This window comes from Rhopalosiphum padi, chromosome 1, assembly GCF_020882245.1.
Source record: "Rhopalosiphum padi isolate XX-2018 chromosome 1, ASM2088224v1, whole genome shotgun sequence".
NCBI lineage: Eukaryota > Metazoa > Arthropoda > Insecta > Hemiptera > Aphididae > Rhopalosiphum > Rhopalosiphum padi.
Genome location: NC_083597.1, coordinates 11,323,866 through 11,336,862, shown reverse-complemented (window position 1 = coordinate 11,336,862; position 12,997 = coordinate 11,323,866). Strand labels below are relative to the sequence as shown.

Below are 12,997 nucleotides of genomic sequence, written 5' to 3'. Positions count from 1 at the left end.
GTAAATGTATATAGATTATAGATACCAAATTTGTTGCTTAAGTTATAATGGTTATGTTTTTACAAGTATAAATCCCCCCCACCATTGAAAAAATTTGAATTGTGACACTGATTTAATCGGTATAATAAATATTTTTAATCATATATTACTACATTACCTAGTTTAAAACATATATAATAAAATCAATTGAAAATATACAGTACCTATACACATTAATTTATTTATTTCAACAGAATAATGGGCCCCACTGAGCATGCGTGTTGGATTTTTATAATACTTGTAAGTATATAATATACCAATATAATAATATTTTTTATTTATTTAATATTTTTATTTCAAAAATGTACACGTTCAAAAAATGTCATAACAAAAACTTAATGAAGGTATCATAGTTCTGTGATTGCAAATACAATATTATTGAATAGGTCAATTATTACATGAAGTACTGATTCTAAGAATAACCACCTGAGATTATTTACACATTAACGGCATTATATACTCACGATTTACCATAAGCGTTTATAATTAAACAATTATATAAATTATTTAACTGATGGACTTTAGAGGAACCTACAATCTTCTAAAATAGTTCATCTCCTTTGTTATGCTAAACTTATGGAAATAGTTTGGCCTCTACATTCTACAACTGTCATGACTTGAAAGCTTTACGAAACTAAATTTAGATATATACTATAATGTATTTTACAGTACTAAAACGTTTCGATAACACAATGTTTTCCTGACTATTATACGCCGCCTTACTGATTACTGGATTTTAGCCAAACGAAGAAAGTCTTCTAAAAACTGCAACAAAATCTCCAATTGCTTTAATTGTATTATAGTGGCAGCTATAGGGGTATTACATTGTGTTTGTATTTAGTTATATAAACGGGTCAACAAAAAAGCGCTTAAATAGTTTTGAACACCAATTTAAAAATTATTTTCACTTAATTGAGGTACACTATATTTGAATTTGTTAAACATTATAATTGTTTTAATATTGTTAAAAATAAAATGATTAAATATGCAATAATAGTTACATAATCTGTAAATATGATTAGATTATATATCATTCCTCTTGTAAAATATATAAATGATTAATGTGCATAAAATAGTGTGTGTTTTTTTTTTAATTAACATTAGTAACTATAATTAAAAAAATAATTTATATATTTTGTAATATATACTTGTATATATTAATTATTTTGTATTATGAATATTATTTATGGTCAATTTAATAATATTGTATTCCATGTATTTCATAATAATGCAGTAAAAAATAAACACTATATTATGTATTTTTTAATCTTGATAAAGTATGTAATCCTAAAAAAAATATTTAATACTTTTAATATGAAGCTCAAAGTAAAAATTAGCAAATAATATTAATTCAAAAATATAATAACAGCTATAAGTATATTTTTTTGAAATAATTAAAAAATATTATCACCAATAGAAAAATTTTTTGATGGTTTTAGAGATATTTGTTTTAAAAATAAACGGAGGTAATTAGGAAACAATTTACTTCATATTTTTTTTTTCTTGTACCAGGTGATACCAAATAAAAATTAATGTTATTTTTAAAAATGTAAAATATTAGTTTTTCAATCAGCTTCTTCATTATTATTTATCACCTGAACACTTTGAAGAACATTTAACTATCTATAAGACCGAAGAGAGGAATAATATTAACGAGTAGAATAATTAATAAAACTTGAACTTATAAGACTATGATTAGAGGTTACCAACTGATTACCAAAGTATTAAGTATAATAGTCAGCTAAAATATTTTTGTGTGGACTGTAGTTTATAAATTATTTATAACAAAAAAATTAAATATTTTTATATTTTTAGTTTATTTGTAGTCACCAATAATAGTTAAGTATTTTAGTTTATTTACACAGAATTATAATCAATATAATTTTGTATGATGGAGGATAAAGTCGTAAATCATGATTTATATAAATCGTGTAGTCTAGAAATTGATAACGGGTAGAACCTAATCTTGGTTATTTGGCCCACTTCTTTCTACGAAAATTCTTACATTTTTTATTAAAATATTTAAAAATATATATAATATTACAAATAAATTATAACTTAATAGTTCTGTTTAAACATTATCTTGGCATTGTTTATGTTATTTTGGAAGAAGTTTAAAAAGTTCCACGATACATCACTTATAACTATCAGTTATGACCAGTGTTTATTACTTTATAAAAAAACAATTTAGAATCATCGATCACTGATAACTTTCCTATAAATAGAATAAAACCAATTACTGTTGTTATCCTATGTATCTATACTCCAACATAGAAATTCACTATACATTTTTTGTTTACGATTTTTATTACTTTTTACTGTTATAAGCTTATTCTAGTTACAAAATTAATATAATTTATTCGAAAATAAAATAAATGAGTTTAAACTGGTTAAAGATAATAACAAAATGCTACACAAATAAAAAATATACAAGCTTCTTTTAAAACCTTAGTTAATTTTGTTATTTAAAACAAAACTAAGATTTTTTTTTCGGATTTTAAACAGAACAGTTTCATCAATGTTATTGATTTTATATAAATATTAAATATATAAGAATTTAGTACGTTTATACGTATACGACATAAAATTTTTATAAATAAAAAATAATTTATAATAATATGCATAATTTGAATCGTATTAAATGAAATAAACAATGATCGTATTTATAATATTTAATAATTAAAATATTAAAATTAAAAAATATCGACTTGAAAAATAATAGTATAAAGAAAGTCCATGGCTGTTGTACTTAATATAAAAACCAAAATCAATTTATAAAAACACGAAACTATTGTAAAATGTATATAATGTGTTTTTGGAAGTTTTTCCTTATCTGCTATTGAAAAATAGAAATATTTTTTCGAGAAAGTCAAAAAACTACATCTTTAAAGGTAAATCTACATAATATTCAATATGTAATAGGTTACTGAAAACTGGGATAGCACAAAGCGATAAGATCACCTTCCACCTAATAAAATGATCGATATACACTACCCAAACGATTTTTTCAAAAATACTGCAGTATAATTCATATTATGTAAATACATATAGGTAATAATAGATACATTATAAAGAATACAAAAATGTATTTAATTTATATTTAAATTTATTTTAATTATGCTAGAGAGAATTTGAATTTCATAATCATCCGATTTTCATTATGTTTTGTATTATTATATATCATGAAAAGTTTAAGGTATAAGACAATATATCACAGAAGTTTCAGCTACAGTTATGTAGCTGATAGACTTGGCCAAAAATAGAATACTAATGCCAGATTTCCCAGATCGTATTTGTAGATGCCAAAAATAGAAAATGACTTTTTTTTATCGACAAATGAATAAGTCACAAAAAACTGCAAAACATAACCTGTGAAACTTACGGATATAATCCTAAGACACTGCATGTTTTGTATTAGAATGATTTTAAAAATGAGATGATTAATCGTTTTATGATTTAGATAGATGGTGAACCTACATATAAATAGCATTGACCCAAATGGGGAATTCGTATAAAAATTCTCGTTTACGGAAAAAATACACCAGTCGTCGAATGGAGGTAAATACCAGGATTGAAATCTTTTAGTTCTTGGAGCATACTATTTAATACAATGACATGTATATTTTATATATTCAGTGCATAATATATTCAATAATTCACAATTTATCGAATGTGATGATGTTCACAGTTTCGTACAAAGTCGGTGCGCACAGTAAGAGTAAACTTTAGTGATTTTCACACGAGTGCAAACATATTATAACAAATATTGTTGTATGAGTACGTAAACGTTTGAGTTATGTTTATACAATATCAATATTCTAGTGAATTTTTGCTGCATGGTCACCTCTCGTGAAATGCATAAGATTAAACAAAAATATATTTTAACCACCAAACACTGTGTACACGGTATTCTACCATCAGATCGTAAACGTAATATAAGGATTTAATTAACTATACAAATATGATGCAAAAATAAATGTCAGATTCAGTGACCAAGCCCCAAGCGCATTCATATAAATCTCAAACTAGTTCAAAGAGTCTCTAAGCAGTAAACTATACCTAACCTTAGTAAACATTTCCGAATAATTAACAATATCATACAATATTAGCAGATTAATAGATAATATCGTATTGGTATTATAATGTCCGATAAATATCAAGAAATATGAAAGCTGCGTACGCTTTCACAGTTTCATAGTTTCATTAATTATTCCAGTTTTACGACGACTACGGAAACGTATCAAAATAATATTATAGTTGTACGGACGTTTATTTGTACCATTACATCAATCCAAATAAGATAATAATAAAACCAATTGTATTGTTTACGCGGAGTAGTTAAAATAGAGTAGTAAATATTATAATATATTAGACATGAAACGCGTATTATCATTATGAATACTAGTAATTATACTCTATCAAACAATTCTGAATCATTATGGATATTGTTTAAAAAGTCGGCTCAAATGTTCTTTCTCGATTACATTTTCTCTGGAGTGATTAGCTCTGGCACCATTTCTGTGAAAAACTTTGTGCGTGTTAAATAATTCATGCAAAATCAGACGAACACTCTCTTTGTTAATTCATGAGATTTCAGAAAGAGCTCGGACACTCAGATGACGAGTTTCACGGATCGTTTTAACCAATTTTCTAGATGTTGTTGTTTATTTTTGATTTTAGGGTTCGTCCGGTTAACGAATCGTCTTTGGTAATTTAACGGCCAATTTTGATTTTTTTCTTAAACCTTTTAAACCACTCAAATACTTATGTGAATGATTAACTTTTCCGTACACTCCCTTTAACACAGTTTGAGCTTCTGAAGCAACTTTCCCTAGTTTTAAAAGAAACTTGACTACTTGAGGCAACTCGTTGCTCCGTCTAAAAACCTTAAATCTTGCATTTCTAACAAGACACTAGCATATATATAAACTTGATCGGACGATTACTATAACGTGAATAATTGACGTTCAACCGTATCCATTGAGTTCAGAATGAAGCAATAGCATCACAGGGACATGTTCAAACTTGCGGTGGCGTGCTCACTGTTCATTGGTATCATCAATCTGGTTATTTAATTGCCATACCTCGTATTATATATTTTATAATAAAAATAATAAAATAAAATAATGTAAAATTTTAATAGGGCACGTTGGATAAGCAATATAAATACAAGCATTATTCGGTTTTCTTAATAGTTATATATTTTACGATTGTTTGGTTTAAAGCAATATATGTTGTTATATTATACTAATACTGCGCCAATGCTATATTAAAAATTTCATCGAATAAAGAAAATCGAAATTTGAAAAATGACATTGAATTATGAGCTACTGTAAAATATGGTTTATAGTGTTACTATAATTTATATTGTACTACTAGAAAATCTAATTATTGTGAAAAAAAATACTTGTTCGTAATAACATGTTCAAAATATAAACAAATTAAATTTTTACATAAAAATATTTTTGTTTAGAGAACAAATATATGATATGATACGTTTATTATTTTTAAATGTAAAAAAAAAAAATAATAAGGAATACAATAGTATTCTGATCTTATTTTTTTATGTTATGTCTGGTAAATTAAATATATGACCGAAAATTTTCCATCTAAAAGTAAAAAAAAAAATCTAAGGATCTCCAAACAGATATGTCCTTTTTGAAAATGAAAATTCAGCATATACTACATTAAATCGTTTTATTATTATTTACTCTAAAAGCATAATTTAAAATTCTTATAGACGGAAAAATCTTTCAACATTGATATGCTGGATATATCCACATTTAATCATTTATAAGATAGATATTATACGATTGTTTTTTTTTTTTTTTTTTTTTATATAGTTTAGTGAATGTATGATTTAAAATACAAATATAAAAAATATATACCTACCCAACGCCAATAACAATACGTTAAATGCCAAGTGTAATTAGCAATATCATCTTTCTACAAATATAATCAAAAAAACCAAAATAAATAAACTGTGTTCTCTGTGTTGTGAGTGAATTTAGATGCGGGATGATAATAATTTAGGTATTTATAAAAACACTTTTTATTATTATGCAGTCGCGTCAAGGTAGAAAAATCGATTGAACTAAAAACCATATCTCTATGTTTGCGTATTGCCAATCGCACATTCGTACATATACTTCATACGCAATATTTTTTTCATCATCATTCACGTTGTCTGATTTGCATCTAATATGGAATAGCGAAATATTTCCATAATAATATGTACCACGTTTTGTTTTAATTTTTATATTTCTTGTAGCATGACAGTACATTTTTTTTTATAAGGATTATAAAATAATTTATTTTTTATTTTTAAAATTTAAATATGATATATTAACATAGAAGCAATTTCAATTATTGACTGCAAGGGCAATAAAAATGTATATAAAAAAAACATGAGGAAGACTCTGCTCCCACACATTCTATTACGTATACCTATATATTACTTTGTGTAATACGAAATTTTGTAGTTATTTAATATACTATTATAATACATTTGTTGCTAAAATAAAAAAAATTCATAAAAATAAATTTAGGTATACATTTATAATAATTGTAACCGGTGATTCGAAATCGCAAAAGTAAAAAGATTTGTTCATTACACAGTTCATGAGACAAATTACGTAGAATATAAATCGATACTTTTGTAAATCTACCTATCATGATAAATGGAAGTGCAAAGCTAATTTATAATCTTCCTTATTTCTGAGAATGACCTTATACGTGTCAGAGAGATTATCGTAATTATTAATGATAATTAAAACAGTTGAAGAAACAGTCCTCTATGGAAAATACAGCAATATTGAATTTTTGTTTGAACTTTATATAATAATAAATTTCTTCGAACCACGTTTAGCATAAATTAGGTAATTATAATGGAAGAATTAATACTTTAACTATAATATACATTTTTGGGAGCTAATTTTAATTTTAGAGGGAATAAGCACTCACCCCACCCCAAAATTAATTCTGTATATATTAACAAATAATAAATTACAATAATCAAAATATTAATTAAATAAGTTAAATGCATAATTTATTAATAATTATATATTATATATATATATGTGTGTGTGTGGCCATTTGTGCATTATGCCTTTATGTATATCTATAGTAAATAGTTACATAGTTTTAAAGAAAGGATAATAAACAAATGTAAAATTGTCTATTACAATTAAATTGAAACTCTTAATCAAGTCAACCACACTGCTAAGTATAATATATATATATTGATGTAAAACACATTGATCACACCACAAAAAGTACATGTTATTCAAGTCGACTACAATTTAGTTTAATTTCTTCGAATTAAATGAAAGTACTATAGATACATTTAAACCGATAAACTAAGATAAGTTTTAAATTTCCATACTATATGCATAAATTATTCAGAACGACGATGATTTTATATGTAAAGAATTTTTGATTATTGTCACTTAAAATTAAAAATGTACTCATATTTATTTATTCAAATGTTATTAATAATAAAAATAAATCTTCTAGCTGTGCTTTTAAACCACAGCTTTTCAACTTACCTGACTACCTAAGGCAGTTTTATTATTAAAGATTAAAACGGATGTACTTGATTTTCAATCCATAATCTCTGTCAACCTCGTTGATGCTTTGATATTTGGTGATGCGATTGAGGTTAAAATGTTCTTTATTTATTTTGTTTCTAATTAATTATTGAGAAACTGCGTTAAGTTCTAATGAGTAATTATATGTGGCCTATGTTTATCATAAGTAATATAATTAATTAATTATCGATCGTGTAAATAGAAAGTACTATTAATAATTGTTAATAATGATTCAAATTTTGAACTCCAAATTTTACCACATGTACCTTTATATTGTGATGAGCATTATAGCATTATATAACGTTATATAATTACATGTATTGTAAACATTGTTTACTCGTATTTTATAAAATACATTTTCCTGGTATTCAAATATTATTATTTCTCTTTTAAGTATAACATTTGATATAAAATTATATGGTTTCAATAAATTCAATTACATCAAACTAGATTAGACTACAAGTAATGTCGTCGACTCTATGATCATTTAGGCAATATAATTAATAATTCAACTACGCTAAAAACATAAGTTGAATAATCATTATGATATTAAGTTAATTTGTTTTGGTTTGAGGTTAGAGATTTTCAGAAGTTGGTTTAATTTTTTAATGTCAAACGAATAATTTATCATTATTTTTCATAATATATATAATATTATGTGGTATATATTATATTCTATAATGGTTTTTATTACAAACTATATTTTAGCAGTGGATTATTTTATATACGTTATAGCCCATTAACTAATAGTTCATAATAGCGATTTAGGTGTAGGTTTTATACAATTTAGAAAAAGTGTGTTTTAAAATATAGAATAAGAAACTAAATGAATAATGATGAATTAAAACAATTATAATTTAATGATAAAGTTTTTATTAGATATAATAACGATTTTTAAGTCTATAAATAAAACTATTTATTAACTATAAACGTAAATTAAGAATAACGGCAGTAGAAAAAAAATTGTGGTAGAAAAATAAAATAAAAGGATATGTTATTAATTATACTTTTATGATCAATAAATTGATATAGAATACTGAATAAAAACAAAATATTCACACTTCTGTGACTTATTGTGAGTACCTATACTTTTATAATGAGGAATAAAAAATTGGTATTTTTAGTTTTATTTTTATCGGTTTATGAGAAAAAATAAAATAAAACATAATATTGGGCTTGGCTACTTGGTGGTGAAAAAAGAATATAATTTAACCAGTGGTACATACCTAATTAACTAAATACTACTTAATGAGTGTTGAATACTTAAAGAAGAAATAGGAGAACTGCATAAACTACTGGGTGGAAACAGAAACAGAGTAATACTTACAAAACAAAAAATCTAATTTACAAAAATCAATAATAACATTATGAACAATTATTAAGAAGGGGCAATTATATTTTAACCCGGTATGAAAAAAAATACAAATAAATTCGTTATTGCCTTAATGACATAAAAACTTTCAAAGAAGTAAACAATAAAAAACTAAATAGATTTGAATCGAAAAAATATTTAAAATTAAAAAATTATATACATAACTGATTAATTGTAACAATAATTAACGACGACACTTAATTAAATCCAAATTTATTGCATAATACTTTAACTGTACATTTAATTAAATATTAAACATTTTTAAAAGTTGTACTTCAAATAACCAAATATTTTAAAAATTGAAAATACAACTTTTTTAGTATACATTTCATAAATCTATCAGCAAATTCCAATTTCAACACGTCAATCTTTATTGATGTTCGTATAGTTTAATGGTTTTCTATCATACACATAATATCTGACGAGTTACGAAATTACGTAAAAATTACAAAAAATCGATAACCAACTAGTAAATTACTAAAACAAATGTGGGACCCAACTAATGCGCAGTACCAGGAACAATTCGGGGTCCAACATATATACAAATTTAATTTTGAGACTCAACTCGTATGCAACCAAATTATTATTCATTGTGGAAGCTTCCGGCTACCAGTCGAATGAAAAGACCATACCGTAAACATTGAACATGTGTACCATAATAATTCCATAATAAGCTAGGAAGAAAATACACTGAAAAAAATTAACAACAAAAATCAATTTAATATTTGCAGTATACCTTTATCAACTATATACTCAACATGTGGCGTATATTACTTTGATTTGAAAACAATATCTGCAAATAATATACATACAAAATAAGAAAAAAAAAACTAGGAAAGTCGCTCTGCTGTATACTAGTTACCTCGTCTTTGAGTAAGATCACTGCAATAGATGTGTTAAATTTGAATTCGATGATAAATCATTAGATAGGAAAGATTATCAATCGTTGTCTGAATTATAAAAAATGTTTTATTTTATATATTTTATTATACAGTGATATTTGTAATTGTATTTTTATTTTTATTTTTACTAGTATAATCGAACAATGTAAAGGTCCACAATATAAATAATTTATAATTTATCTAAATATTTTGGAAATTTAATTTATAAAATATTATTATACTGTAAACTAATATAGTACAATATAACTCACATTTTTAATTTTTATTTAAATTTGATTTTCAAATGTCTATTAATAACAATGTTATAAATGTATTTTTTTTTCTCACTAGGTCTCTATAAAAACAATTTACTAAGAACATTTTACTATATTTTCAAGTTTTTTACTTGCATAAAAAATGTTAACACACATAAATGGGAAAAAAAGAATCTTAAGTATTATCTTAATATTTATAATATCTAATAATATATCTAAAAAATTTAAATATTCAACGCATATAATAAAAAAGTCAGAATAGTTTTGAACTTTAAAGTCGACGTGCAGTATTATGATTAAAAAAAAAAAAAAAAATTGCTAAAGTCATTCTACTGTGTAATAGTAGTTGAGTGTACCTCGCCATTGATTAAAAGGCACTTTAATGGCGCTTAATTTTAATTCAATGATAATTCATTGCATAGGAAAAATCATTCCAATTAAAGACCGTCAGAAGATAGTATATGTACATTATAGATATATTTATGTTTAAATTAGTGATTTGTAAAATAAAACAATTTTTAAAATAAATTGTTCATACCTTATTTTATATAAATTATAAAAGTGTTATTTGATTTAATATTACTAGCTGTTACTAACTTAAAATACATTCAAATTGGTGTAGGTACCTAAGAACGTTGTGGAAATGTTTTCACTATAAATAGCTTAAAATATATCTAAATATTTTGAAAATTGAATTGTGCATTGAAAATACGAATAATAAAACGCGATTGCAAATGTTTAAATTTCTTGCCAATAATATTTATTTAATTACAACAAGTTAAAAAGATTCGATCAGTTTACAGTTGCATTAAAATTCGATCTTAAAATGTCTACAAAAAAATTGTACATTTGAAATTTTGTGATTTCTAGATTTTTGTTGTTAGAAAAACTTTTGAAAATGTTTCTGTTGGTTGTTCAAACCTTTACAACTAAAATTACATTTTTGTCGCACAACATTTTTCAGACTCTGTATACAAAGATTACTTTATTTATTTTTTTTTTTAATTAAAATACTTCAATTAACTGTTTAGTTATTCAAATTCAAGTTAATAGAAGCAATTAAACATATTATTACACTTTTATATTAATATATTATAATAGTATTATGTTTATATATTTTAAAAATCATTACTAATAAGGGTAAATATTTTACTCTTTGGATACGTGAATTATAAAGTTTGAAAACATAACATTTTATTTATTTATTTTTTTGTCAGGTATGTAGATTGGTATTTAAATATAATAATTAGTGTGCATTATTCAGGTATGACTATAAACCTAAATCATCTTCCTATTTTTGTCATAACGTTTATCTAAGTTTTAATAACGTATGATATTTAGGTAAATGGTATATAGTATAATCTTTAAGCAACAATAAATTAGCTGAATATTCAAATTCATGAGATCCATAGGGATAGTAGACAAACACGTATATATATTTATATATATAACTACTTGTGTGCTTCACTTGTATTAACTTAACTCTCTTCTTAATTCCCTCCCGAATATTACAACTCGTTATAAAATGGGTCAGGATATAATGATTATTCTGTTAATTAATGAGCGTTAGAATCTTTCCTGTGGTTTGGATAAGTGCTTTTCGTAGATTAAGAATTGTCACTCTCTTTTGATTTTAAATCCATCAATAAAACATTTTAAGAGAAGCAACTAAAAATGTATCTAGTATAATATATGTATTATGTATCTAAAATGGGTTTTAAAATTTTAGCTCTAGATCATTAAATGCTTAATTTTACTTTAAAATTGTTGTGTTGACCATAACAAAATAAAAATAACTAAGACATTTATTTACATTACCTGCATAGTACTTAATCGATTTTCCAAACTATTAAATGTAACATTGTGAAATTCTTATTGTAAAATAATAAGTAAATCATTTATAATATTTTAAGACTAAAAAGGATAGTAATCAAAAATTTGCGTGTATAACAATTCGTATTTATTACTTTCATATACTTTCTCCATATTTTCTATCGACAAAATAATAGTTCTTGAAATTATAATTTTAAATAAATAGTAAATACAAATAAATCTAAAGGTAGGTGATATATTTTTTAATTCAAATGTCGAATTAAGTTTTTATTTTTATAATAAAATTATCTGAATATAATTTAAAAACCGAATAAATCATCAGATATTTTATTATATGCCATGCATTTTAAGTATACACTATATCATAAATGTATTGTAATTTTTACCAATCGTAAAATTAATATATACTGGAAGTAAAATAAGAACTTATCAAAATATAATAAAATTAATAATGTTTAACTTAATTAAAATAATACTCATTACTCACTGCATTAATCCGTCTACTTTTCGTCTTAAGCTTAAAATCTTTGTCTTTATTTCTCGTTAAAACCGGATCCCAATTTCGTGTTCAAAGATAATCTCAATTCCTCTGATATTCGTATTTCATTTCTGAATACTCCTAAATCTTTGGCGCTGCATACGTTTTCTATCTATTCCATAACACAACGTTTAAATATGTCACTTATTTTCCTTCAAAATAATTAATTAATTAATTCACATTAACAGTTTCCCAGTTTCTGCAAGAGATGCAATTATTTTGAGATTATATTACATAATTATTTTCTTCATTTGACATACCAAATAAATCCTAACTTAGTACTGTCTGTTACAGTTTGCAATCATTTTCACGAGTATTAATTTCTTATTAAAAATATCGAAAATACACACATTTATCACTAGTAAATACAATCTGTCTTATCTTAAAAATAATACTTAAACATTCTGTGTATATGACTATTTTAATACCATTAATACATGAATAAATTAGAAAAAAAACTATGTATTACT

At 24.0% G+C, this 12,997-nt stretch overlaps 1 protein-coding gene across 2 annotated transcripts in view; it reads right to left on the bottom strand.

Annotated features, from left to right (window-relative positions):
- The window catches only part of LOC132917711 (basement membrane-specific heparan sulfate proteoglycan core protein-like), a 135,144-nt gene that overhangs the window by 105,703 nt on the left and 16,444 nt on the right, over positions 1-12,997 (bottom strand). Inside the window, exon 2 of one of the 2 annotated variants that reach the window (XM_060978582.1) lies at positions 12,477-12,639. The exons of the other annotated variant lie outside the window; for it this stretch is intronic. The gene's annotated coding sequence lies outside the window, so the exon portion shown is untranslated. The remainder of the gene's footprint in view (positions 1-12,476; positions 12,640-12,997) is intronic. 2 annotated transcript variants of the gene reach the window in all.